At 41.0% G+C, this 26,785-nt stretch overlaps 1 protein-coding gene across 3 annotated transcripts in view; it reads right to left on the reverse strand.

The window, feature by feature from the left end:
- Positions 1 to 26,785, reverse strand: part of gab1 (GRB2-associated binding protein 1) — a 51,607-nt gene that overhangs the window by 18,812 nt on the left and 6,010 nt on the right. Inside the window, exon 1 of one of the 3 annotated variants that reach the window (XM_080028740.1) lies at positions 13,926 to 14,041. The exons of the other annotated variants lie outside the window; for them this stretch is intronic. The gene's annotated coding sequence lies outside the window, so the exon portion shown is untranslated. Of the gene's footprint in view, positions 1 to 13,925; positions 14,042 to 26,785 lie in introns of those variants that run through there. 3 annotated transcript variants of the gene reach the window in all.

Raw genomic sequence — 26,785 nt, forward strand, 5'->3', positions numbered from 1 at the left:
AAAATTACGATCGACTAAATTCCAGAAACTTTCCCAGTGCTATTTGAAATGCATTTGAAATTATGGACGGGACCCCTTAGACAAACAACCACCACTGAGATCAGACAGATCAGGAAGCATACCAACAGAGAGTGAGGAATGCATTGCAGAGTAAAGCTTGTGTTGTTGTTGTTTAGGGGGGTAAGATTTTAACTGTATTAATAATGCTGTGGGGTTAAGTTTTTTTTTTTTTTTTTTTTTTTCATTCCTTAGCTGTTATTCCATCCACAGGGTGTCTTTTGTTAGTAGGCTAAGCCCCGGACTGAGACAACATGAAGAGCATCAGACCTTTCCCTCCACAAACACAATGAAGAAACAGGCAAACCGACAAAGCCCCTGAATTTTGGACTGCAGTCACACGGACATGCAGAAATCCCATCGAGAAACAAACTTTAAAAGCTATAGTGCGTAGCTTTTTAATATAAATGAATCTCGATTACATTCAAGACATCACCAAACGAGTTGACAAAGTTGATTAAAAAAAAAAGTTAATCAGCGCCACAAATCTCTCTCTGCATTTCTTAGTATGGCAACGTTTACAAACTGCCCGACACTGGTGCAGGAGCTCAGAAAAATCCCAAGAAGCGCCCAAAACATTTTTCATTGTTGATTCTACTGCTAAGAAAAATCCTGGACTTACAGCAGAAGGAAGAAACAAGCAAACCTGCAAAGCCCTTGGATTTTAGGCTGCAGACAGAAGGAAATACAGGAATCCAATGGACAAACACACTAAAACATTGAACAGCACACACTTACAAAAAAAAAAGAAAACACAATTCACATCCCACATCGACATATTGTACTCACACAGGCAATTCGTATTCAAAGTATACGTATTGAAAAGACTGCAATAAATGGTAGCCAATTCCAAGGGCCATGCAGAGCGTGAATGCATGTCAAGATATTGGCCACTCACATGTAGCCTACCAGCAAATGTTGTAAAGGGGGGCATGAAGCTGTTTGCTTAAGTGATCAATAAATAATATAACTATGTTGTCTGAATGGAAATAATGCATTTAATTTTTTTTGTTCAGTGTTTAAATATAGGCCACTTACTGCATAGGCATTGTGCAGCTATGTTGGCAGTGAACTGAGAGCAGTAAGACATTGACACTGTATTTAAGTAGTTGTTTATTTATTGCAAGTGATATCTTCAACGTGATATTCAACAATGTTATCGCAAGTTCTCCGGATATCGTGCAGCCCTGACCTGCAGAATGTTTCAAACACTGTGTTCAAAAGTATTGCATTATATAATCAAAAACACACCCACAAAGTCCAAATGAGGCTCAAACCTATTAAAACTACATCCTTTGAGGAAGGCCTACTCAAATACCAAGTGTAACTATGAAAGCTGAGGTGAATGTGCAGAAACAACACTCATGTGTCCGTGTTGTGTTGTGTTGGTTTGGATAAAGACGGTGGGTGTGGAGAGAGCACCTCTCTCTCTCTCTCTCTCTGGCACATGACAAAGCAATCTTGGGTCAAATTACCCTGTGGGGAACAGAAGGACCCAGGGCTTAGGTTACAGTGAGGCCAGGCCCGCCCAGGCCGACACTGTTGACAACTGGGCAAAGTTGTGCATGTTCAAGACAGAGGCAAGTGAGACCTGTTTAACTAAAATGTGTTGCAGTCACACTGGGTTGGAGGAGTTCCTTGTTCCATGAGAGAAAAGATCAGGCAGATTATGGTTTGAAATAAAATAAACTATAACTACTATACATGCACTATACTGATACAATCCCCCCAACAAATTTGATTTGATTTATTAGGATCCCCATTAGCAACACACCGGAGTGAGAGCTAGTCTTCCTGGGGTCCGAAACATACAATATAGACAACAGACAATCACTTGTTTGACATTATGTCAAACCGAAATAGACAAATCACTATTTTATACACAGTATTCACTCACACACACACAAATCAGACTAACAGGTGGCTGCGATCTGCAGTTTATGCACTATTGAAAATCAACCGATATCCGTCGATATATTGAAGATGTATTCATCTTTGAAGAAGGTTAATATAATAACTGCTAAGGGTCAGTCACAGTAAATGAGTTGTTTTTGATTCAAATAAGTGCAACACTGAACATAATATGCATCCACTGTCTCTGCAAAGCCACATATCATCACATTAGCATTGGTACAGACTGTAGTAGCTGTGGCATGACAAGCTGTGTGTGGTAGCTTGAGCATCTCTCCTCCATCTGTGTACTTTCACACAGCTTCCCTCATGCACAATCATAAACACTTGCACCGTTTTAAAACCACCAATTTGCACCACACATTCAGCACCAGACACGTGCATTAAAAATAAACAACTATACAGTAATGAAAACAAGTGAAGCCATGCCAACATAGAGCTGTATAGAGAGCAGCCACTCTCATCTGATGCAAGTGGTGTGTTTCTTTTGACATGCAGACAGATCCTAGGTTAGGTTTATATGCACACAGGACATCAGAAGAGTGGGAGAAATCAGGTTAAGGCAGGAAGTCAGAAGAACACATTTACATGGCATTGGAATAACTCGGTTACAGGCAAATCCAAATTTGCGTGCAGCTGGTAATCAGATTTCTTCTCTGCCTCCCACCATACTTTTTGAAACAGTGTGGGCAGATTTAAATGTATTAGTGGTTTGCACTGCAGCCTCAAGTGTTGTTCTTCTGTTGCAATAGCATTTGGACTGATGGCACCGTGGCAGAACAAGCACTTGTAGTGCGACAACTCGTTTTTTTCTTAATGTGCAAAATATAAACAAAATCTACAGTTCAGCTAAGAGAAGGGATTTATATAGGCTGAGACTCAAAGCAATATTTTTACTGCGAGTAATTTTTCATGCATGCACACTCTTGTGCCAGACTTGTTGACAACATGGCCAAGAAATCAGGTTTCTCCAGCAGGGAACCTGCTTTCTCTAGATCAAATTAACTAGGTTAAGTTTACATGGCCTTACAAGACCCAGCAGCACTGAGAGGGAATGAGCTGATAAAACATATCGACTGCACCTATTGCCACCATAGGAGTCTAACTTACTTTTGTTACAAACTAAAGTGTACAATCAAACCAATGTGTAACACACTGAATATCTACACGACAGAACACACACCTCACCAGAGAACTTTGAACCCAATGCCAAAAAACTGTTTAACAAACTGGCACAGTGTGACCAATACTAGCTAGTTGTCCATGGTTACATACCTGCTGTCAAGGCTCAAGACAAACATGATGAGGCATCTAGTCCAGCTTTTTGTTTTGTATATTCCATTGTAGCCAGTGCTATCTTGAATCAATAACTAAATCCAATCCATGGTCCAAGCCAGACTTTCACTTAATGATTGCAGGATACATATCCGTTCCGGTCTCCCTTAATACACCAACAGATTCAGAACCATTCGGCTCATCCAACAATCCCTTGTAGCTTGTAGAAGTCTAGTGTTCACTGCCCCGGAGTTGGGAATGGGACAGCATGGGACGATACTGGACTGGGACGGGGAGGGCTCCCCTAGCATGGCAGCTGTCCCTGCCAGCCTCTTGCTATCCCCCTCCCCCCACCTTTCTGCGAGTGTCTTCTGATAGGAAGAGACACAGGAAGACACCCTCCATTCGCCCACCCAGCTCCTACAGCCTATGGGGGCCACACAGAGGGGGTATTGAGGGTCTGACTAAGACCATGACAGGGGAAGGGTGGGAGGTTTGGGAGGAGATGCCAACTGAGTGGAGTCACGCTGCCGTCAGAGGCCTCCTGACCCAACATCACTGGGGCATGACAAAGACAACAGCGGGGCAGTCTAATGTGGTTTCAGAAAGGGAAATTATGGAAGAGGAGTAGATCTGGAAGGGCTTCATCATCCATCGTCTATGATATTATGAACGACCGCAACAAAACTTAATGTAACCCAATACAAAAGCCCTTGGGAGCAGTGGTTTTGGTAGACATGTTACCACTAAAGCTTCTGGTACTTCGGCCCCAACAACTACTCATGCATACTGCCACTCACCCACTAGTACGGAGCCATTATACACTCTGCCGTCTGCGGGCATCTCACATTATGCAGCTAAATTTCTCTTTTTTCCCATGTCAAGGTTGACCAAAATAACACACAGACACTCACGTCACACACACACACGGCCAAGACCATTGTGAGTAGCATGGGTCAATAGTTCAGCAACAACAAGTTTAGAAGGTTTTACTCCAAAGGTACACATTCTAAAAAGAGCCTGTAAGGCCACATCAGCTGTCCCATCACATATTTCTTATTTACACAAGCCAGAAAGAATATTCCCATATCAGACCTTTGAACAGTCGTGCTTGGTAGCATGCCATGCCAAAATCCATACAAGGAGAAGCAGAGAAACTAATGGGACAATATGGCACCTGTGTGTTGATTGATGACATGGCAAAAATCCCCAAAAATACAGAAAGATATAAACTAACTGTGAGTGGAAAATAGCATTATGTTTTAGCCTGCAGCTGCTAAAAATAAAATTAAGTGACCAAATCAGTCTCCTACAATAAGAGTTGGATCCCATTTATACACTGAACATGTGAAACAAGATGCTAGTGATCCATCCTGCTTACACCACAGAAGCCAGCTCAGCCAACTGCAGTTTTACTGCACTTAAAAGGCTAATTGTGCTTCATGGTTTAGATAGCTTAATGCAGCCTAAAGAGCCTTTAAGTGCACTAATTGCTAATGCGAATGTACAGTCATCATAGGCTGTTAAACTGCATACTTAAAATCATCCTCCATATCTCTAATGGTGAATGATACCGAGACATGCCAGTGCGTATCTATTCCTGCAGCAGCAGCAGTCGGGATCATTGCACAAGACAAAGACAATGTGTGTGCAGTTAGTTTGACAGCGGTTTTGTCATTTGTGTTTCTTTCAACTGGTTCCTGTCAGGCAGTTGGTGTTAATGGAGGCACAACATGTGCTCACTTTGTACTTAAATGCAATGGACCAAGGAGAATTGTTAGGCAGTTAGAAGGACACTGAATAGATAGACGGACATAGACTGAAGAGGCCATAATCTGGTGTGTGTGTGTGTGTGTGTGTGTGTGTGTGTGTGTGTAGCGTGCCTCGTGTGTGTTAACATGATTGGCCTACACAGTCAAGAAAAACTAAAACGTATGAGAAAGTGAAAAGCACCGTTATTGTTCATTCCGGCAACAGTACAAAAAATGAAACAAAGATGCCACACATCACAATACAATGGTTAATCTAAATATAACCGACTTGACTGATAATATTTTTCCTAGTGCATTATTCATCTCTTCATACAGTAGAGATGTTTTCATAACATGGGCTGAGCATTCTCCGGTTCACCCGTTTTAGCATTAGCTTAGCTCACAGACTCTGGCTGCATAGTTAGCACTTAGCAGCATGAGAGTGGCCGGGCCATCTGTCCTGTCTGAGTGGGCTGTGGGTAAAAGACCTGCACCCCAGCTGCACTGACTCATCCTGCCTAGGACAGCTTCTCTGTTTGTTCCTCAGTGCAAAGGGATGGAGCGAGGGAGGGACAGAGCGCGGGATGAGTATAGGGTGAAAACGAGGGGGAGAAGGTCAAGATTTTAGTGATAACAGAACAAATTAGTAGGCCTATGTGCTACCACCACCGGACAACATTTTATAGACATGCAAAAGACAGGTCTGGTCAGTTCATATGACATTGAAGAAAAAAAAATCTCTCTTGCATTTGCTTTACAATCAGTCTCTTCTCAAGCAGGAAATTAAACATACAACAGTAACCAAAGCGTCAATATTTATCTGTGTACAGGGCTGCTTGTTAGAAGGACGCTTAGAGCGACGAAGGAAAAATTAAAATGAATAATGGAGTGCTGTAATCTAACTCTAAAAAAACATGCATGAAATTCGTTATTTAGTTCTGTATCAGAGGACGTTTTTATCTTATCTGATTGGTCGCAATAGCTTCAGCCCGAAATGCCAAAATGGTAAACTAACAAACCGTTCTTCAAGTGTCAATATGCTTAAAAAGGACCTGGAAATGTTTCTGGATCAAGGATGAGTTGGTTGGTGAAAGGTTACACAAAAGCAACACCAAAACAGACATATATTTTAATTTTTTTTGTTGGACTGGAATGGAATTTCAGAGACATGTGACATTGTCAAATATTTGAGAAAATACCAGAATATTAAATATTTGCAGTTGGATGACGCAGAAAAGCCAAAAGAAATAAAAATAATATAGTCATGACTCTGCAATTTGACACGAATGGAGTAAACAAAATACGCAATCTTGTGGGCCACAGTGCCTCTCTAGGCCCCACTATCAGCACCCCTAGGACTACTCTGAACAAAGGCCGTTCTAAGAGAGGGGTGTCGAGAGCGTCAGAGGTTTTGGCGCTCATGGACTTGGTGACGAGGTCCACAGAAGGAGAAGGAGGGGAGGGACAATAGCTCCTCTATACTTGGTGCTGCAACTTGTATAACTCCGTCTTTGTTAGTGAGACATGACTGGCATTCTTGCTTTACAGCTATTTTTACATCCTTGAGGAGCAAAGAGGGCATTTAACGAACAAGTAAGAGTGCATGGCCTTTGGCTAAGTGAGACTGAGCGGCTAACGTCATCAGCACTTGCTGGAGGGAGTCAGGACTTCCATAATAGATGTGCGCGCCTGTGGTGCAACATCTTGTGCAATAGTCAAAGGTCACATGATATGCTCATTTTCAGGGCCAAAATTGTAATTTGGGTTTAAACTTGAAACAGTTTTCATGGTGCAGCGTTGGTGTAGTGTCCAAAATAACCTTCTTCTTTTTTTATTATTTTTTTTTCACAGGGCCATTGCTGAATCTCCTCTTTTCAGCCTTTGTCTGAAACACACACTTTTAGAGAATGTCTCTTTAAGCCCGCCTTCCAAAAAGCCAAGTCTGCTCTGATTGGCCCTGAATCTATCTGACAGTTTGAATATCCAGTTCCAATCTGAAAGGCTTAATCAAACAATATAAATAGATAATTAACAAACACCAAGAAGACAACACAAAGAGTTAAAATGTTCCTTAAATCAATAACAATATCCATGCCAGACAATTTGTAAATAAATATCTTCAAATATTTAGTTAAAAAAGTAATAATGGTTCTCCTGCTATCCCACAGCATCTGTGTGTGTGATTGGCAGTGTTTCCAGTTATCTTGCAGAGCACAACCTCCTAGCCAAAACACTAACGGCTTAGTGTCACCAAGACGGAGAAAGTTTTAGCTCTGCATGATCAAAATGACAGGATATTCTATATTTTCACAACTATACACATTTTTTAGAGATTGGGTTATAAAACTATGGAGCCTACCTTGTGAGCTGTATGTCCACAAGAGGTGTTTTCATTCTGTGGTATTTCTGTTACTGAAAGTGAGTGATCAAGAGTCCAGTTGTTTTTGTTGTTGTTTTGCGCCTTCTGACTTTATCGTGCGCTGCAGTGTGTGTTAGGGTCTGTAGTAGTTTGTGACCTCTCCCTCCTCTGACTTCCTGTTCAATGTAATCAGGTTGGCCCAGACCCTCTAAACTGCCACTGCTAAATCAGAGGGGGTGGGACAAGGAGAGACTAGAGGGTGGGCGCTTACAAAAAAAAGTTTACAAAAATGAAATGGCACCCCAACACATAACAGTGGAATAATTTATTTTTACGAACAAAGCTACATAACATTTTTTATAACAATCTGGTTCATAGTTGTATTATTCTGGCCAAAATGACAGCACTATAACTCAATTGATATTTTATTTTTCCAGATATATTACAAAACCACAGAGACTGTGTGTAAACGGCACAGAGCAACAGGAGAAAGCACACCGAATGAAACACTTATATAGGAGGTTAAAATGAGGGTCAAATCAAGTTAGGTGAATGTTATTTAGCTTTTCCCTCAAGGCCTTCTCAATATATGAAACTATGACGACTTCTATCCTAAGAAGAATGTAAACATCACGTGAGTACCTGGATTGTCCAGCTACCCATCTCTATTTTAACGACATTGATTTAGAATCATCTTTCACTGTGTTGTGCTCTAACCAACATCCTGTTGCAACAGGAAATACATCACATTAAGAAGGTAGAGGCAGGCTGTAAACCCTGTCTCGTCTCACCATGCATGTTACTTGTCCTAATGGTTATATTACTACATCTACGGTGCCCACCATTGTGTTCTTGAGCAAGGCACTGAACCCCAGCACTACTCAAGGGGTGCTGTACAATGGCTGACCCTATGCGAGGACCCCCTCTGGAGTGTGAAGGGGGGGATATGCGAAAACACAAATTTCCATTTTGCCTTGTGTAAATTGACAAATAAAGCAACCTAAGGCAGCAGTGAAATATTCCTTTCCTCATTTCCATTGCTACCGACCAAATCACTTTTCTTGTATGTCTCTCTCTAGTGTTGCGTCTGAGGGCTCCATCCTCTTCCCTGGATCTGAGCTTTCCTCTGCTTCCTGTGGAGACTTTATGATTCCGTTTCCCCATCGGCACTCTCAATAAAAAAGGGTCGGAGATGTCACAGCTTCCTCTAAATGCCTGCTTCAAAAAAAACACTGACCTCAGACACTTCTGCTAATGCTGCAAAGGTACTCAGTGACTGGAGGTCTATGAAGGGCTATCAGAGTGCAAAAAATTGTAAGAAACTCATAACCAGATTTCCACTCAATTTTGGGGCACTCATTTGAAATCAGGTCATCTGCAACTGCTTTGTATTCTATCTTAGCAAGCAGGTTGGGTGAAGCTATTTTACCCTTTGATGAGTCGTTCTGTGATCACAGAGTGCACACTCTTCAGCACAAAGACAAAGTGACGCAGGTTCACGCATGAGAGCTTTGCAGACTAACTTTGTGCATTACTATGAACTACTTTTCAATCTTTACCTCTTCAGGCGTTGGCTCTCAAGAGAAGTGCACATAGGCTCAGGGCTCCAGACTAACTTTTTTCATTGGGTGCACCGGTGCGCCTAACTTTTTCATCTAGGTGCACCAGCATATATTTTGGGTGCACCAAATTAGTGCTGCATGAATTGGAGAAATGCGATTATAGTGGCCAATATTGCGATTTGCGACGCAATATAATAAATGGTAGGCTATTATGATTCTACTTTCTTGGTTTTCAAGGAAGATTTGAGAATATTGACAGCTTCGATACCCGATCTCAATTTAAAACAAGCACATATTAAGAATCAGTGAAAATATCAAAAATAAAGCTTCTACTAGGCCTATACTGTTTTCAAAATAATAAAAATTATAGTTAAAAAATGTAATAAAAAAAAGAAAATACTTCCCCATTAAAATAAATGCATTCCTCCAAAGACAATAGTCTCTATAAGCATTATCGAGTCTCCTTATCGATCCGGGTCTTTATCGATACCACTATCCATACTTTTCTATTATTTTGTTGAAAGATAACTGGTATTATTGCTTTAATTGCCCATAAGATGATCAGAGCTCAAGATAGGATGTTAAACAGGTCATAATTCCATAGTTAGGCTACTATCTATTTTATATTGCTGAAAAAACAAGTTTTTCACCAAAACTGTATTATTAAAATTTCTCTCCAAAAACCAAAAATTCTTTTTTTTTTGTTACATTTGAACACACCATGATGACCTTTTATTTACCTTTGCCTAAAATTTATATTACCGAGGAGACCTGAACACAACACATTTGACACCGTTAGCAACTTTTTTTTAAGCTAACTAGCTCTATATCACATGCTATATCCTGCCGATTTTAACATGGATTTGAAAACTGGATAACTATTTTTAACTGACAGGACTTTCTACACCGTCCGGTTGTATGATAACTACCGCTGCTTTGAATGACTGTTGATGCGCACGGTGCCGACTCTCCGAGCCTGTCTGCAGCAGCAGCTGTGCGCATTTTTTTTAATTTTTTTGGACTACAGGTAGACGGATACTGAGTTGAAGGAGTTTTTTTTCAACCCAAAGACAGTTCATGGTAGGCAACTCTTTTATATGCCTTTGTTTTCCGTCACAGTTCAGCGTGGATGCTGCTGCGCGTCGGCGTCCATGTTTGTTTGTTTACTCTGCTGTCGACTCGGCAACCGTCTTGCACGCCGTGTAGGTGCGCGCGCAGATACACACACACACACACACACACACACACACACACACACACACACACACACACTGTCAGTGGGGCGCTACCAAAAAGACGAGAGCAGCAGTTGGAACGTATAGACACACGCGCGCACTTTTATCCTACATTGAATCGCAATCGCAGCAGCCAATTTTGCGGTTATGTAATTGCACTAGCTGCTCACATCGCAATTAGATGAATCGTGCAGCACAACACCCAATATTACATTTAATATGACGTGATCAATTTCAGGTGCACTGGTGCGACCAGTGGAAATATCTGGTCGCACTCCACAGATTTTTGGGCGCATGTGCGCCCAAATTAGGCGCACTCTGGAGCCCTGATAGGATATTCTTGTATAAAATCAACGAAACCCGGATTTGATTATCTTATCCAACACACTTTCTAATTTAATTTAGAATGAATCGTCTAACAATGCTTCACACACCGGGGGCAACATCGAATGATTGGTATTGCATGGTTAAACTGAATCAGGGAAAGCAACTGACAGAGATTGATTTTCCAAATAGACCGTTGAGTAGGAAATATATGTCTTTTTTTTTTATTGCACACATATGGGAGGCCAAAGACAAGCGAGGAAATTAATAAATAAATAAATAAAATATAAAATAGAGTGAGAAGATGCTAAAGATAGGACCACCCAGGCAGAGGGACTAAAGTATCAGCACCAACACTCACTTAGGTGTGCCTGTGTGTGTCCTATTGAACCTTTATAAGTCCGTCTTAGAAACACCCACGGCAGAAAAACCGACAGAAAATCTCCCCACTGGCTCGGAACTTTTTTTAGTTGTGATCCATGTCCGCGGCACAGCAGTGTTGCTCCCATGTGAGAGTCAACCTCTTCACTTCTCTCCTCTCCAAGAGAAAAGAAGAACAAATCTTTGTTAAACAGAAACATCACATCCTTGCTTTGTGTGCAATCGCCCAGTCTTCCCACACAGGTCGGAGACACAACACTGAGAATTTCTTTAGACTCAATTCTTCCAGAAGAAGCAAAGTTTAACAGCCACAATTCCTCAGAAACTAGACATCCATTTTTAACTCCAAGTGACCAACCTTGACACACTGAGGCCTTACTGCGTGTGTTCTTATTTATCCATGCAATGTTCTAGTTGATGTTCTGCCTTCATTATCACAAGATAGACTACATTACGAGTAACTACTAACACACACACACACAACTAAGGATTTCATGACTTTGCTATTTCTTCATTCTGTGGGTGGGCATTGTATCCGTGTACAAAAGATACCTTGTTTCGTCCTGAATAAATGTAAACTAAAATGGTTTCGTGTCCGATTACATTTTTTTTTTTTTATATGTATTTTGCTGCCGCCGGTAATGTTGACTTAAAATCACATGCATTACAAGCTTCACATTAAAATAGACTTAAATAAAGATAAATAAGATATGGACTTTAATTTGCTTTCATGCCATAGTTTGCCACCACACCTCTTAGCACACAGTGGATTGGAGTAGATCCTGAAATCCTCTTTTGAACTGAATCGAGAAATCGATTTAAATTGATTTTGAATCCAAGGATTCCAAAAGATTCACCGCCCTAGAAAATAAAATTAGGGATGCACCGAATATTCGGCCACCGAAAAAGTTCGGCCGAAAATGGCAAAATAAGTCATTTTCGGTTTCGGCCCGAAACAGTTAAAAAGCCGAACAACATTACCGAAAATTGGCGAACTAAATGACACAAAGGAGATATGTTTTTAAAAGAGCTGCGCGCTTGTAAACCAGGAAATGGCAGTAAAGAGAGACATAACCGTGTATGCGAGTCCACGTCTCTTCGTGAGCGCGCAGCAGGAGCAGTTTGGTGCGTGCATGAATATGTCAGAGTCCAGTGTGGGAGAATTTTTTCAAACTGGATGAAACACGGCGCAGACAGTGCAATGCTTAATGCAGCATAAAGTTAAAACGCTCGTCCAAGACTGATGTTTAATCACCATAGAAACACAAAAGCCTTGCGCGAGCGAAGCAGCGATTCACCCGGTGAAACTCTGTGACAGTGTGACGGTTGGTAACGGTGTCACTCACAGTGACACCTCGCCGGTGAGGGCCGCCGCGCTAAAAAAATTTTTAGTTAGTTTCATCTAAAATGATAACCGGAGATATCCTGTCCGTTAGCGCTGTTGGGGGAAAAGGCTCCTACGGTCTGATTGCATTTCTCGAGCCTGAATACACAGAGCCAAGTCGGCAAACTGACAGCGCGACTAAATATATGTCCAGCAAGCCGCCTTCCCCCGTTAGTTTCATTCTACAGACGAAAAGGTTACAATCACCTCCTAAGAATGGACATCGTTTAAAGCCTCTCATTGTTATGATCAGGGCTTTGAAGCAAATTCTGAAGTCTGAACATTATGGTGGGAGCTGTGGTGCAGTTTTTTTTAGAGCAACTACAAAAAATGAAGAAAGGCAATAAGTCAATATTTTTGTAGATTCGTCCTCATATAAGTCAAGGTAAAAATCAGTCAGAGGTTCACAAATTAATTCCTAGTAAAATATTAATTTTACTCTTAGATTTGAAGGTTTTACTGTTTAATTATTTATTTAGGGTTGCTTTTTAGTTGTAGGCTATGTTTGAGGAGAACATTTGGGAGTTCATGTATGCAATGTTGAAATAATTGACTAAATAATAAACAAAACTGCAAAAGCCTCTTTCGGTATTCGGTTTCGGCCTTTCGGCCAACTGTTTAATTTTATTCGGTTTCGGTTTCGGCCAAGAATTTTCATTTCGGTGCATCCCTAAATAAAATACTGAATAATTCCTGAACAAGATAGCAAGTCAATGGGGCTTGATTCAAACACAGGTGCAGCAATGAGATCCAGCAGCAGCCCATGTGCAGGCTTCAAGGCCAAACAAGTTAGCTCCACCCAAAGAAAAAACAGAGCAGTTGCTTTGTGCAGCTGGGCATACACTATGGAGGTAACACTTGTGCATTGCTACTTTGCTAGGAATAAACAGGCAGAGTGACATCTGCCATGTAATATAAAGACAGTATGCATGTGTGCCTGTTGTGTGTGTGTGTGTGCGCAATAAAAATTGCCCGGTCTCTACCAGGTTTTGTAATCACTATCTGATAACAAATGGCTTCAAAGTCAGAAAGTGAAAGCAACCTTTCTGAACGCCAACTTTCAGCAGCTCTGTCTACATAAAGAGATACCTCTTAAAGTGTAGCCTACATCAATATGCTCTCATCCTATTACGCATTCATCATCAACAGTGTATTGATCCAATAGAGAGAGCACCTATGATCAAAACAAGCCAGTTCTCTCTCCGTAATCGTCTACACAATTCCTCGCTCGCTCCCTCAATTTACCATCCCACTGTCGGCCCTCTTTCATGTGCAGCTGTGAAATTCTCACCCAGCCAGACGCCATCTGACCCCAGCCCCAGCAATCTACGCTCACCATCCAAAGAACACAGAGCTTGGTAGTCATACTGCTATCTTTGCAAACAGTGCACACAAAGACCAACATTCTCATGAAAAGACCGTCTAGGAAAAAGGCAAACAGGTGTTCTTAATGTATGAGCTGCCACAGGTGACCCAATAACAAAGGCAATGTCAGGATTCTTCAAGCTGTTTTTACATCAAAAACTAAATATTCAGAAACCACAACCACACTGGCGTTAAGTCTTACATTCAGACGCACTTCTGGAATGATTCAACAAGGTCTAAACTTAGATCTGTAAGCAAAAGAATCGCTTTTCAAACAAAGCTTGGACAAAAAAAATCTGCTGAAGAAGTTGCGATGCTTACCAAGATTTCCACCTGCACAGAGTATATTCTCTGAGGCGTTGGAGAGCTATTATCATCGGTCGATTGAATTCTACAGTCCTTTTTTACCTATTCCATTCCGCACAGGACAAAAGCACTTATTTTACTCCCAACGTCTTCGATAGGCAACTGTGTAATAATTGCGGCTGTTGTTTTTTGACTAACTCTTTCTCGTAGGGCGGGGACAGGAACTCCTGGGTCAAGTAATCATTCCGAATCATTCATTAGAGTATCCACGGACAGATAGAGGGAGGGAGAGACCAGGAGAGAGGGAGTGAGTGGGGGGAGATGTATCAGAGAAGAGTACGAGGAAGTGTAGAACTGATCGGTAGCTATGCGCCGTCTGTGTCTGCCTGCGATGGGTCCTGTTTATTTTCTTTGAAACAAGAATGATTCAATCAGTTTTCTAGAAAATATCAAGAAAATTTGACATTTGCAACTTCCAAGAGCTGTGAGTTGCGCCTGAATAAAAACAATAAAATTCTACCCCCCTGGGCCTCACTACACTACATAGCTTTCACACAGGTTCGGTTCATGCTTGAACCGTTCTCACAAGGTAAAGCATTAACTCACAGGGAAGCAAGGTTTAAACATTAACACAACTCCACATCATTGTATGACTGAGGGAGAACAGAGGCGTCAGTAGTTACGTATAAATGTAGGAAACTTTTAGGCACTCACACTCTCGCAGTATTAACCTTTTTCGACCAAACTAAACCAACTACCTCTTATGCGTTTCCCAGGAAACATGTGGCTATTGTGAAACAGGGAAGAGTAGAGTAAAAAACACACACAAGGCAAAATAACATCCCCTTAGTGGATGTTTCCACATTGTTAGCGCTTTTATCTGCCTGGTCATCTGTTCCCCCCCAACACACACTCTGGGCAAAAAGATTTCCTGTTTTGCCTCCTTTCTGTCACTGTGGTTGTGTTTGGGGGTCGCCGAGTGTCTAACTTTAGAACCTCTTATATTAATATTTGCTGCAAAAGCTTATGTCTCAGAAGTTGTCCAGGAAACTGGGGATTGGAATCAGACCTCCAATCGAGGTAACTAGACAGTGACTGTGTCTCCTTTTCTTTGGATGCTCACAACTCACTGAAGGGAATCCTTCACATGCAAAAATAAATGCAGTTATCATAAAAGTATAAACAAAACTCAATACCAAAGTTGATGATTTGATCACATTTTATATCAGATTTTTTTTGTTGCAAAACGTTTGACCTGTGTTGGAGGAAGTGGTTATCAATCCCCATTTTGATGAGGGAGAGTCTGATCGTCTTGGGCCCGAAATGATACCAAGCTACCCACTGCATACAACTATGCAGAAGTGTCACTGTGGCTCCACTAAAACAACAACAAACATGTCCTTGTTAGTAGCTATTGCCCATAAAAATGTTGCTTAGAAATAGCTAGCACATTCACTTATTCTATGGACTGACTGAACTGTTTTTTTTGCCCCTACTTCACCTCGTGCCCTTATTACATTGTTCTGATTTAGGGGCAGGCATGAAACGGTGTCCTGTGTTTTACCCGCTTGCCACAATAAATTGCAGGAAAACAGCAGGTGTTTTCACACTTTAGATCCTCCTTTAGATACAAATACAAACTGCCTGATTATCTTGTTTTAGTGTCCTTCATACACTAGCTCTACTATAACCATGTGATTCAGTAATCACAACTGTTTCTCTACGATTCATTAAAAGGATTAATTGTTCTCAAATTCAAATGTATTGATGTCCGAGACCGTAGGGCATTTAGCTATGTTGATATTAGCTAGCAGCAAGTTAAACTTTAGTCAGCCTCTAACCTTCTGCTGAGAGTTACACAGCAACAATGAATGGAAAATGCTAATAACAACATTACTCAAATGATCAAAACAAACAAAAAAAGGTAAATGACAAGCTGACTGGGTAAAGTTGCAATTAAAATGCAATGCATGTTTCTTTACCTGGTTCTGAAGAGTCCAAGCTGTGCACGGATTAAAACCAAAATTTGAAAGAAGCGAAGGTAAGCAAGCTGCTGCTGCTGCTGACCAGCCACTGTTGTTGTGGAGTGAGGTCTGGCCACTTTCCTGCTGACTTCCCTCCCCTCCTCTTTACTCCGTCAAGTCTGCAACACCCTGCTCCAATAACCCCTGACCCACAGGAAATAGACACAATGGAACTGAAAATAACACACCACCTCCCCTGGCAACAACTGCCCACCACAGCCCCTTCGCACACGGCTCCTACACTATATTATTACACCTACAAAACACCGGCCCAAGATATTATGTATGTGGGCTGAACCAAAAATATATGTGCCACTATTCAACAGGCTGTGCCCACATGCCTAAATGTGCAACTTCCCACTTTGACTTTCAGCCGTGGCTTGTGATTCACTCTTCCCAAATGCACAAGTCAGGACAAAAAGGTCCGTCTATACCATGTGTCAATACTTTTACATTTAAGGCAAGATTTTTTCAAGCACTGGTAAATTTTCTGGCTACTTTGCTTCCATAACATGTCGACAATGCTCTCCACACAAAATCTCCACTTCTAAAGCATTTACATTCACTAAATTTTTCATAATCATTCTTAGCACGGCATGGTTATTACAGAAGTTTTTTTTTTTTTTTCATATTTTGTAAAATAGCTGATTTGATACATTTTGTTTTTAATAACATGGTGAAAATGCATTTTTAAAGACATTTACGTAGTATTATTTTTAATTTATAAAATGAAAAAGGCTGTATTCAAAATCTTAGAAATGCTACCCTAGTGACCTGCAGTGTCTTCGTCCTAATGTCAACACGATGTCAATCACAACGAGCCTGCAGTGGCCCAGCTTTGCAGCTCTCAGTGAAGCAGAAGGTTTCACACTACAGCAGGTTGTGGGTTGAGCGGCAGACTCATGACCAGTCCTGCTGCTTGTCCTGTAGGGGGACCACTGCATGTGAGAGATGGATGACTTCTCACATGCAGTAAAGAACAAATGAAGCAACAGAAAGTATGCTGTATATTCAAAGGCTTTTTTGATTGATAACAATTCAATAAGATTTATAAAAAAATAAAATTAAAAGGATAATAGGTACCTTGTTAATACTGTAATAGTCTACTCTGTGTGTGTGTGTCTAATCCAATCTGTATCAATGCAGTGAGCAGCAGCAGTCTAATCCAATTGGCCCAATGAAAATAATTCCAAATCTCATTTAGAAGCCAGTGAGAGGTTTCCTTAGACATGATCTAATTAGCCCCATCTCTTACTAGAGTCTGTGCACTAGGAAATGGCTTGAGATGCCGAACATAGAGATAAGGAAATGGACTCTGTGATGCACACACTTCTGTGTTGCATTTGAAAACGTGGCACCTGGTTACTCAGCAAAACAGGAGATGCATCAAGATTTAAGTACACCTTTGTAGGGAATTATCAAATGCTGTCAATGTTGTACAAATCGGTGAATATCTCCTCAAGATCCACTACCTGTCCGTACTCTGCGCTGAAAACAAATCTGGTATTACACAGCCAAGGCTGTTAACTGGTATGTAAGCAAAGTAAACAAGCATGATGCTTGCCCCACCATTGAAACCATCATGCCTGTTTACAGAGCCTAGGTTGTGTATTAACGCTGGATTTTTCTTTCAGCAAACATAGTATGGATAGGTAGCAGATCATGAGGAGATTATCACACTGACTCCACCTTTAATTCAGGTACTGCTACAAATGATACGTTGGTGTGCTGGTTTTTCCCTCTGGTCAGAAATCCCACATGCTTATTCTTAGCACTTGCATTAACCACGTTTGGCGTCCTGTTCTACGAGCTGATCCGTTGAGCATGCCTCAACATGTCAAGTCCCGAGACACACCTCCATTTTCAGCCAGTCGCCTGAAACTGTTGCACACCTCCACTATCTGCTGTCACATACGGATGATACTGCTTCACTTTCAGTTGAGAGGGAATGTGCGTGGAGTGAACACACATACCTCAGGAGGTTGTGCGCTGCTGCATGTGTGTTCATGCGATTCCCGTGCAGTGATTCACATTTAGGGAAGAATGTGTGGAATCCTTCATACACATTCATTTGGAGCCACCAATACACAGGCAGCAAAACTATTTTTTCCACTTAACTATTACGCAAAACGCCCCCCCAAAAAAAGTCAGCAAAAATGTCCTCCCTCTTAAGCTGTGGGTTGGCTTCTGTGGGTGTGTGCTTGCATGCCTGGAATTTTTTTTTAACAGCTTGCACTTTTTCCTACTTCACACAACTTCTTCAGCAATATTTTCTAAACTAATGTGTTTATCAATCAATTTAGTAATGCCCAATTAACACATTCATACCCCTGTGCCTTTTAAGTCTTCTGTCCATCTAATGCATGTACTGTTGCTTGCAGAGAGGCACGGTTGCACCGTTAACGCTATATTTATCCTTAAACTGTCATAACCTTGTTAACCAACTACAATGTCAAATCCTTGCAAAAACCCTGACCCCATCATCACACAAACCGCACCAAAATGAGTCTTCCTTAATGATGAGAGATCTTCAACAACACTCAAACTAGACATTGAAGTATACTTTTCTGGTGATGATGTGTATGACATAGCCAAACAGCATGTCGAAAATTAACTCCTATTGGCTTCTGGTGGCAAGTGCAAAATCCAGGTCACCAATCTACCCATTACCAGAGATAGCAAACAGGAAACAACACAGCTTAGGGCATGGAGAAATGGAAGTTGCACATCCATTATGTGCACTGTGCCTGAACCCTCTGGGCCAGAATTAGTACATTTCAATGGATTTCAATGAAAGATCAATACTAATGTTTCTCATTGATGTATGTAAATGCAGAAATAACTTTTTTTTTCTTGGTCAAAAGAAACTTATAGAAGGAATAAGTGTCCGATTGTGTTCATGTTTAACTGCTCTTCTAATGCCTAGACTTCTACATTCACACCACAATGAATATGGTCCTCTTACATATCCAATGGGAATATTTGCTGAAAATGATTCTCAGACTCAACGTACCCAAACACCGTTGTTCACACAGTGCCTTATCCAATCTGCACACAGCCTGAGGATGGTTTGTGAGTGCAGACAGCAGCCCACTCTCTCAGCCATGAGAACCAAAGCTGTGCAAGAGATAAAGACCAGTTCATCTGACTTCATGATACGTTACTCCTCCTCAAAACACAACTTTATCACATTCCAACAGTATCTCCTTGATGGTTGGTCTTTCAGTTTAATACTTTTTTTCCCCAGATAAAAAAGGAGGTTGAAATGTTGCATGCTTAGCTCCTCCGCAACCTTGACACTATTATGCATGGCATTCTTTCTTTTGATTAGCTCTACTCGCTGTCCTCTGCTGTTTTCATCCTATCTGGCTTTGCTTCTCCTGCCCCTCGCCAATCTAAGCTCTTGCACAGTCACATGCACTTGTCAAAGCCGCATCGTTAGAATTCAACACATTCCATTGGCGTGGCAGACTTGGTTCACATGATCACGCTGTTCCTTGACCGCTGACGAGAGGGGGGGGTGCTTAAACAATTCCCCTTTTAGCCCCCCACTGGCCTGCGGTACACAGTAAAACAGTGCAGTCTAGCCAAGTGTGTACATAACAGTTTAGGGCAACAAAAACAGTCACGGAACATGGCCTGTGTGACGTATATAACGCACACAAAATCACATGCACAATGCCATGATTTAAAAGGTCTTGGACACTTAAGAGATTTAATGTAAAAGCGGATAATTTTTTTTCTTATTTCAACACCAGTGCAGAACAGCTGGTGCAACTTGCACTAATTACCGAGTTATAACAAAGATGTTAAGAGCCATTTTCCACTGTCCTTTCAGTCTCAGCTAAATTGTAAATATGTCTGTTAAACTGAACACCAGTAACTACAGCTGCTGATGATCATAAAAGGCTTATGTTGGAAGTTCCCTTTTCCACTTTGCTCAATGTGTGAAGCACCGTGACACACCAAAGAAATTATTCACAGACCATTACGTTTCTACAATTATTAAATGTACAGTACATGATCATATTTCTCTTCCATTTACCAACATGACTGTATTTTGAACCAGTAAGGGGAATTTGGATTCACCTCCAATATTATTTCCAAAATTTAAATTCAAAGTTAAGTAAAATAAAATCACCAACCTTAAGCTGGATTTCAAACAGTTCGTAGCTGGTTATCCCAAGCAACGATGGTCAAGGTATTCCACAGGTTTCTAAGACACACCCGCGATGAGCGAAAAAAGAGCAGAGTGCCAGGGAAAGTTCAGAGAAAGTAGATGGACGAGGGGAGGAGGTCTTCCAGAATCACAGCCTCCAATCAGGCTGAAAACAAATGCTCTCTGCGAGCAGGGGTCTCTGCCGCATCTGTGTATGTGTCTGTGTGCGAGTTTAACCACGTCCCTTGGCTTGAGGCCAGGCCAAAGATATCAGAAAGCACCATAGTAACACTAATGCAATCAGGGACAGTGGCCACAACAGGGCCAGTGGTGAACAGTAAAGAGCCATCCATCTTTCTCTGCCCATTTTGGTTTCATCCGAGGATTCATACCATAAAAACATACAAAGAAACTGATTTTGAAAACTAAATTAGAGGTTTGAAACCTAATAAAAAGACAAAATAATTATGGATCAAACAAACACAGCATCCATCTACTTTATTGAGGGCCTGTCTGGGTAACAGTAACTTGGGAAATTACACAGGTCAGTAGCAATATTTCGCATCTAGTCTCCAGGCGGACACCCCAACACCCCCCTGTCTAGCTGGTCCTGGGACTAACTTGCACACATGTTGGTGCACATGCGCACAGCACAGAGCAAAGGGAAGAGGGGCAAAAACCACCATGACAGCAGTGGGCTATATTAAGGGGCTGCAGACACAGCGACTAGGGTCAGATCACACAGCACCACATAACTAGAGTGCCGTGTGTGTGTGTGTGTGTGTGTGTGTGTGTGTGTGTGTGTGTGTGTGTGTGTGTAATGACAGGTGAACCTTTAGAGTTAAATGTGAACAGATACACTCACAGATATTTCTACCCCTAAAACCTTATCACTAGGGTTGGGTATCGGTTGGGTTTTTTCTGATACCGGTTACTACCCAGTACTTTTGAAACGGTTCCGGTGCTTAACCGGTACTTTTACCGGTACTTTAAAGCCTCAAATTGCACACACTTTGTCAAAAAATAATGCCCTTTTATATCCAGTGCCAAATTTAACACAATTAACTTTAACAATATAATTACGAGTAACTTACAGATAAACTATTTTAAAATGTAAATAAAATAAAATTCACACAATTTACATACTATCTAATACAACAATACTGTTTCAAACAATATAATAATGGAGATTAATGTGGAGACTACCAGGTAATCTAATCTCCATTTTAAAACTTTAGCTAAAAAGTAATCATTTTGATAAGAAAGAGTCCTTATGACCTGAACAATACAACACCTTAAAAATGAAAATAGATACACATATAAAACACCCATATGAAATTAAATGCAGTATTGGATTTACAGTAAGGAAATAAGTACACCCAATGAGAACCACAGACTGAAAACAGTCAAGGAAGAGCGTTAGCCTTTTGGAATATTAACAGTGCTCATTTGCATTTAACTTGAAACAAAATTCAACTGACATAAAAAATACAAAGAAGTCTTCTGTAAAGATAAGACCACAACTATTAACTTTGTCAAATTAACCATTTTTGTGCAGAAAAAATGTCATGTTTGCCTTTTCAGGATGGATACGAGATCTTTAAAGTACATGCTGTTATAATGTGCAGCGCTGTTTATTATTAATATAACGGCCCGTCATCAGACACATGTAGCCTACCGGATGGTTTTATAAATCGATCGCTCCATAACGTTATCCAAGTCAGAGCTTTTTGTATGGGCAGAGATCATTATTTTAAGTGTGTCTTTATGAAGTGTCTTGTTAAACGTTTCCATATCACCGGGCCGCCGTGTTCCGCTGTGTGTTTTTTGGGTTTGTCTCCACCGCCGTGCGTAAAGGCAGCACTAGAACAGCTGACGGGAGGAAGCGTGCAGGCGGCCGCTGCCTCATCGTCAGCCTACACGTGCCTAATACATGCGTGACAATACTGCTAGATCGCGTGTCATTTGCAAAAAGAAATGCATTGCATTGACGTTCAACAATAGTCTGACATAAAGAGCGATCAGTCTGTGAAACTGCGAACGTGAGCGAGTGTTGAGCACTCGTGCGCGCGCTCCTCGAGACGGTCGGGCTCGTTCTCGTCACTCACAGCCCGGTGAGAAATGCTCCTTGCGGTGTTCACAGAACAGCATCCGCGAGCGGACATGCTTCATCGATCATGACATAAAGAGCGATCAGTCTGTCAAAATACAAACGTGACTACAGCAGGGGGCGGCACCCATGGACATATAAAGAAAGGCGGCACCCATGGACGGCGGCACCGAAATGAGGCACCGAAACTTTCATTCTTATTCGGTCTGGTTACTACCGCTTACGTCGGCACCGGTGCCATACTGGTACCGGGTTTCGGTGCCCAACCCTACTTATCACCCAAATGATCAACTATTTTCATGTTTTCAAGCGCTAAACTTCTAGTACATTCCCAGAAAGCAAACTCTTCCTGGATTTTTTTTTTATTTTATTTTATTTTTTTAATACCCTAGGGAATCTACAAACAAACAAACATCGAATCATTTGTACAACCTTCTGGGGAGTATTTGGTACACCGCATCTGGTATTTAATTTTTGAAATGCACAACTAGTATGACGCACTGTATTAGATTATTTAAATCCTTCATCCAATAGAGTTTTACTGATGTAATCTGTAATCCACATGTAAAGGGTATCAACAAAATTAAAAACACAGAAATTACAACTAATTGTGATTCATGATCAGTGAAGTCACATAAAATAAATTGGCTTATTGTGCAAATTGTGCAAAGAAACATAAGAATTTAACATTATGCAATGCATCTCAAGGCTCTTTAAAGATGAAGTTGATAGTTCAAATTAATTAATAATTTAGTCATTCTATGTTCTCCTAAATTAGAAAATCCAATTAATATATTTTGAAGAAGAAAATCATTCAACTTTCAAACTATACAAGGCTATCAGAGCTAATTCAATCAAGCAGGTGTTTTAACTCCTTTGTGATCATGTCATTGAGCCTTAGCTAAAGCGTAAACAGTGGTCTCTATGCGCAATGAGTTAAGGGGGCCTCCTATTGGTGGCACTAAAACCACATGCACACCACTGCAATTACACTGAACAGGTGTAAGCAGACATCTATGGTGACTGCAGTGACAGTGACACAAAGCTTTTAAGTTAAACTGTTGAAGGATATTTTAAAGAGAGTGTGAGTCATGGCTGGACCTTCAAAGTATACAATTCTTCAGTGAGTCACTGATAACAAGTGAGTCATGGTGACATCTTTTGTGTCTCTGTATGTAACACCTAGAGAAATGCAGCTTGGTATATAGTCTGAGAATGGAAAAAACAAGTTTGCCATCACTTTCCTTTTCATCCTTCAGAACAATTAGCTGTGATGAGGTAGAGAAAGACAAAGATGAACGATTAAAGGTGGAGAGAGCGATTCTGGAGAATGCTTGTTGTAGAAATCATTTGTTGTCAAAATCCGTGAATATCTCCTCCAGCCTGAGACCTATACTGTGTTTACGCTGAAAAAAAATCCAGTGTTAAACAGCCTTAGCTCAAAAAAGCAGGCATGTTGCTAGGTAGGGTGGGCCACTTTGTTTACATACCAGTTTACAGACTCTAGGCTGTGTTTTAACACCAGAATTTATTTTCAGCGTGCACACACAGTACAGACAGTTAGCTAATCATGAGGAGATATTCACAGAAGTGATAATGACAACAAGCAGCAGAATCGCTGAATGCACCTTTAACTTCACAATTTTGAGATTACACGCAGAAAAGAAAGGATAAAAGGGAGAGAGTATGGGAGTGTGGGACCCCTCCTCCTCTCTCTGCACCCGCCATCTGGTAGCCATCAGCTCCTCACACAGGAAGGGGCGGCCATGCCTTGCTGGGGCGCCAGGGAGCGGCTCCTCTTCCCTCCCGCCCGCTGCTGCAGAAACAACAATCGGCCAGTGCATTCTGCCTTGCAGTGCAGTGGAGAGCAGAGCAGTGCAGCCCATCCTAGCCTCAGTGAGAAGGGCCCGGGAGCAGGCGCTCACACCCCGGGCAGACCAGCAGAGTGGAGCACAGAGCAACCTCACATTCCTGCTGTGTGCGCCTGCCAAGAAGCACTGGGAACGGAAAGGAAGAGGCAGAGAACAGAGGGCTGCTCTCACTGGACGCTGCCTAATGCTGTTGATTTGGGAAGCTCTCTCAAAGTCTTTCTCATCCCGTGTGCTTTTCTCTTCATTCATCTTAACACTGATGACAAAGTTATCGATGGCCATTGTGTTACATTCCAGCCTGAGCATCACTGCTTACATATTAATTAAAAGGACTAGGTATATTTCAAAAAAATTTGATATTTATACAGATACAATGGCTTTGATATTTGTTCCTGAACAATACTTTTTCCGATAGCAATTTTACGAAATCTGTTTAAGAGGAAGACATTACACATTTTGGTAAAAACAAAAAAAAATTATCCTTGGCATTTTTTCATATCAATGAATCAATAGTTCAGTAAGTTGAAATTGACTAAGTGCCTTCAGATTACCACTGCTGCTCCTGAGCCACTGCTGCTCCAACAAAATATATGAGCAAAAAGGAACAATACAATGAATCATTGCAAATAGTTTTCAGTCCAAAATAAGAAAGTAAGTATGTAAGGCTCACTGATGCATACTGTTGCAACCTAATGTATTTTTTTCCTGGACGCCTCCACACAGCCAATCACCAGCACTTTTAGATCTTGGCACATCAATGCATGCTTACTGGCTCGTTGACGCTGATAAGATTAACCCCTTAGGAATTGAATTTCAGTATTAAACAACAAGGGCCTTTTTTCAATACTCAATGGTATGGAGGCATTTTGGTTGGTGCCTAAGGAGTATCCAACTTCGATACCCAGCCCTATTAACCATACACCATTAACTTAACTTTGTCTTGAAGTAGTTTCCCTTGGGGTATGCACATTATCATACATTTGGCCCAACTTCTGGTTGTCCTCTACTTTTTTTCTCCAAACAACGCACACACACACGGGAACAGAGAGCCATACAGCCTTTTGGTCATCTGTGTTCTTCTCCTGCTAGCCCTGTTATATGTCCACAACGGACTATAACTATACACTCTGGAAGTAGAAAGCAGCCTTTATGACACAAACTATTTATACTGCCTGCTGTCATTAGCTGCACAGTGGAAACATGAGAAACAATGTAAAGCCAATGTGGGTCTTAAAATTTAATTCATGTTGTCACAACAACGTTCTTGGGAATTGTTTTGAAGAATCATAAAAAAATGACAATAACCCATGATGTGTACAATTACTCTTGGCAAATAGGTTTCTGTCATCTTCATCTAATAATAGCCGCACTCCGCTGAAACTGTTCGACTTGGCACCGGACCAAATAGCACGAAAGGATCATTTTACAATTCAGCAGAATTATTTAAAAAAAACACACTAGCTTAGTTTCAAACAGGAAAACCAAGTTTGCATGAGAACCAGTTCTCTTCAGTCACTGCATGAGCTGCTGGTAGACTTGGCACATAGGACGGTGTACAGCTGCACCAGGCAAAGAGAGACACATCTGTTTACAAAATGCTTCACGTCAGCCCTGACCATCCCATTCAATACTGCTATCTCATCACCCTACTAAGGCAACAAATTAAGTTTAAGGAAGGGTACAATGATTCAAACATTTTACTTTATTGGGAAAACGCATAATCTGCATACAGTGAGGCAAACACTAGCACAGACTCGATCACAAGGACAGAAATGACAGTACGCTGTTTAATTATTTTGTTTTAGTCAAGACAAAAAGCTCAAGGTTAATTTAATATACTTTTGTTACTTTTAGAACTATCAAACTATCATATAACTATGTATTATTCTGATGTGGACAAAAAGATCCTGTGATAAACTGCCTACAAATGTTGCAAGACAAGAAACTGGTGACCACATAACAACAGATATGGAGAAGGAAGGACACCAGCGGGAGAATGTATTCAACTGTGTAGATTCAAGACTTAAGGTGCACTATGCAGCTTCTGGCATGTCAGTGAAGTGAAGATTTTCTAAGATATATTCTCATAAATTAATAAACAAACTTTACTCACAGGGAAATGTGATCCCTGGAACACTGTTTGAAGTTAGAAAGCTCCCTGATAACTTACCGTTACTGTTTCACTCTTGTTGTTTACAGCAGCAGGGCCCACAGTTTGGTTTACACACAGTTTGGTTTACACACATATTATGGTCTTACGTATGGTCCCAGGGGACTCAAATTAATTAAGTTTCTTCATAATGATAGAATTATTCAATACTAAGAATTATATGTAGAGAAAATATGTTTTGTAAACTAACTGCAGGCTCACAAATCCCCCACCCCTGAAACTGCAAAGTGCACCTAAAAATGGATATGCACAAAGACAGAAATATGCATAGCATATGCCAAAAATAGATATATATTGTTTTATTTTTTTTTCCCGGATAACCCTTTTGATTGGAAAGAGGCCACGTTCTAAATACTCAAAACTGCTGTCACATAATGTGTTGATGGATAACAAAGATATAATGAAGACATCTGTGTTAAATGTTCATTAAACTAAAATAAAATCTAACTCAAGCAAGGCTGCATAAGACTGGTGAGATATTTGTCATGTGCCAACTTTCAGAGGCCATTGCTCTTTCTGTTTTTGTTTTTGTGGCCGTGTT

Source organism: Ammodytes marinus, assembly GCF_949987685.1.
Source record: "Ammodytes marinus genome assembly, chromosome: 6".
NCBI lineage: Eukaryota > Metazoa > Chordata > Actinopteri > Uranoscopiformes > Ammodytidae > Ammodytes > Ammodytes marinus.